The 3,539-nt window shown below is 37.9% G+C and overlaps 1 pseudogene; it reads right to left on the bottom strand.

Annotated features, from left to right (window-relative positions):
* Window positions 1-758: 758 nt before the first annotated feature.
* LOC148978145 (trace amine-associated receptor 9-like) lies at window positions 759-3,149 on the bottom strand (annotated as a pseudogene).
* Between the last annotated feature and the right edge of the window lie 390 nt (window positions 3,150-3,539).

Here is a 3,539-nt window from a genome sequence, read left to right as displayed (position 1 = left end):
CCCAGTGTTATCCAAGTCTAACTGAGTGGGTCTTGTGGAACAGCAGTGAATTCCTGGCCTAAGGCTCTTCTGCTAAAAATGTCAGGAGGATCACGATGCTTTAGTCTAGGCACTGGAAGGTGGCAGCTTTAGTAGCATCTACGTCTGTATTTAAAGTGTGAGTGGAGTGGAGTGTGAGATGCATATCTCGAACGCCAATGTGCATTGGCTTGTTTTAAAAAAGGCTGCCATAGCGTGATCCCATTCCAGTCGATGTCTACTACATCCTCTGTTCGCTCCTTTTCAAGGGATACGCATACGCAACCAGGACGTTACCTATATGCCTATTTAAGTACAAACAGCGACTTTCGCTGTGACTAACACTGTCAAAAATAGCCCTATTTTTTGGTTTGATATTTCTGTTAGAATTTCCTGTATACATTTTGTTTGAATATTCTGTCTTTAAAGATTTTCTCATGAAAATGCCGTGTAAAAAAGGCACGCTTGAAGTTACTTCAACGATTCATGGCAGATTTTGGGCTCTCCATGGCTCTCTCATGGCTGTGGAAACCAGTTCACTTTATTAACAGGACCAACAGAGCCTATATGTATGTGTATATATATATATATATATATATATATATATATATATATATATTAAATAGTTGTTTTTCTCCTAGTTATTTATTTTGTTACTTTACTTTTACTAGTTTTATTTATTTTATTTCAAAAATTGAAAACAGTCACATAATAAAAATCATGCGATTGACATTATAGATTATCCCTCACTCATCATTTATCTCAGGGAACAGAGTTAAGTATTCTGATGATGGTTCAAATATTTTCACGGACAGAATATGTTTAATTGATATTCTAAACCATCTATAAAATAGTGCATATGAGGGGGTTCATACAACAATTCATATACATAATCCAACACATAATGTTCATTACAGTTAGGGTTACTTATCCTGGAAAAAGAGAGGCTGTGTAGAAGATAAATTGCTATAACAATCCCCAGTGTTTTTGCCACCTTTTGTCTGACCCGCTGGCATGAGTGACAGAGTTTATGAGCCGAGATTGATATTTTGCTACGCAGAAGATCTGCCCATAAAAAGATATTATTACTGAACAAGGGGCTACTAATGAAACGATGAGGTCAGTGAGAACATACTCAAACTTGACAGTAACAATACAGTCCCCATAACATCTAATTGGGTTCTTTGTATGAAAAATAGCATTGTATAACATGATAACCGAATGTATGCTTGAACACAGCCAGATTAAAATAATACAAAAAACAGCTTTGTTGGTGGTGACCCTTGTTGAATATTGCAGAGGATCTTTCACAGCAATGTAACGATCTATAGATATACAAACTAAATTACCAACAGATGCCGAAACAACAGTATAAAGAAAAAACAACATGTCTCAATATATCTGATGCCCATCAGTGGTATAACAATCAGTCCCACTCGCAGGTCGGCCCCAGCCAGAGAGAGGATGAGCAGGTTAGTTGGAGTGTGAAGCTGCTTGAAGTGAGAGATGGAGATGATCACCAGCAGGTTCAGAAACACAGTGAAAAAAGTTGCTAAAGATATGAAAACGTACAAAACAAAGTACTCCACTTGAGGTTTGATTTCTTTGATGCATGACAGATTGTTGTTCAAAAGCAGTAGTCAGTTTCTTGATTATCTGTATCTGTCATTACCCTGTTAAGCATTTTAAAAATGTATTAGGAGTAACACAAGTTTCAAAAATAAGACATTTTGAAGCTGCGGGAGGATTTTCACGCTTGTTCAGTTTTGTGGATTTATTTATATTAAATGAAACCTGGCCACATCATACACAGGTTTGATGCTTTGGTTTAAAACACACACATAAGTTAAATATTCAAACGCACAGGGATGTTTATTCTAAAGTTTATGGCCAAACAAAAAAAATATGAATTCAGATTTTTCTTTAAATTTACATCTCACAGTCAGTTTGGTTTGGTTATCCAGGTTGCTTGAGCAATTCATACAAGCTACAAGAATCATAGACTGTTAGTCACCTATAACTGTTATACTGTAGGTAAATCTCTGTGTACTACCTGACAACTTTTTTACTGCCATTTTGTGAACTACTTTACAGTCCTCGCTCTACAGACTATCTTCCACTGATGATCAAGCCATTTTAAATGCAAACAAAAGAAGTATTGTCAGACAACTAGTATTAGTATTGACCTGGCCTTGGTAGGACTTCTCACAGAAAATAACATGCAGCACATGAGGAAGCTTACTTTAGCCATGTCACTTTACTGCAGGACTGGTGTCAGAATCTTAAACTGGAAACAAACCTGACTAAAACAACAGAACTTATAATGCAATCTAACCCAAGAGGGGGCAGTAACATCCTCTTTAATCTATCTCCGTTGCGGAGACTCACAAAATAAAATGCACCCTTTTTGAAAATAACTCCACACAGCTGACATGATAATTGCGGACAGCTCAGTCAGTCACGTTCAAGCTTCCGTTCACGTGACGCCAGGGTTGCCAAGTCTGCGCTCCTCTCCCACCCCGAAACGCTTAGCTATTTTTTAAGAAGCAATTGGCTGGTTTTGTTGTGAAAATCTGGCAACCCTGTGTGGCGCATGTTGCTCATCTCTTCTCACGGCGTTTTTTTCAGGTGTTGTTAAGCATGTGTATGACAGTTTAGGACTAAGATCCGTGATCGTATTATACTCCGGCGATTCATACAATTTCCAGTGATTTTGGCCCGTATCCGACTAATACCTATACTGAATGTCGGATCAGCGCACCCTTAATTTTAACTATGGTGTCACTGATGCATATCTGTTCGGAGAAGTCGAAGACAAATTTCTACTAAGGTGCACAATAAAGTCTAATAATAATTAAACAACTTTTTTAAAATTCTGATTGGATAATTATCAAGATCGAGGCCAAGTCTTGTGTATACTATTTCAGCCCGTTCTCATCCCAAGGCATCATATAGACCATTTCACAAGATGTAAACAACACTGGTCCAGAAGCACTTCCTGTTTCAGTTTGTAACTGTTTTCTTTATTTCACATGTAAAGAAAACATCTTAAAGATGTTTGTTTAACTTTTTGATTCAGTTTTAAATGTTCTGTTGGTTGTATTTTATCCCAGCTTTTATGTAGTGTTAAAAAAATGAAACAGGAAGTGCTTCTGGACCAGTGTTGTTTACATCTTGTGAAATGGTCTATACGACGCTTTTGCCAAAGCATAGACATCCAACGCACATGGCACCCTTTAGTCAATATGAGAAGCAGATATATATGGGGCAGAAGGCGCCTGCTAGTGGTCTAACCCTAACCCTACGCCAGGCCTAAACCTACCCATAACCGAAGCGCTAAAGGGTGCCATGTGCGTTGGCTGTCTACGCTTTCGTATATGATGCCTTGGGATTTTTTAATGGGGATTAAAAAACGTGAACACATTACTCCAACCCTGATCTCCTTGCACTGGCTTCCAGTCTACTATAGGATTGATTTTAAACTTTTGTTACTGGTGTACTAATCTCTGCATGGACTCGCA

This window comes from Pimephales promelas, chromosome 8 (genome assembly GCF_988280905.1).
Source record: "Pimephales promelas chromosome 8, fPimPro1.hap1.1, whole genome shotgun sequence".
Taxonomy (NCBI): Eukaryota; Metazoa; Chordata; class Actinopteri; order Cypriniformes; family Leuciscidae; genus Pimephales; species Pimephales promelas.
The sequence above is the reverse complement of the archived record's forward strand: the minus strand, read 5'-3'. Positions and strand labels throughout refer to the sequence as shown.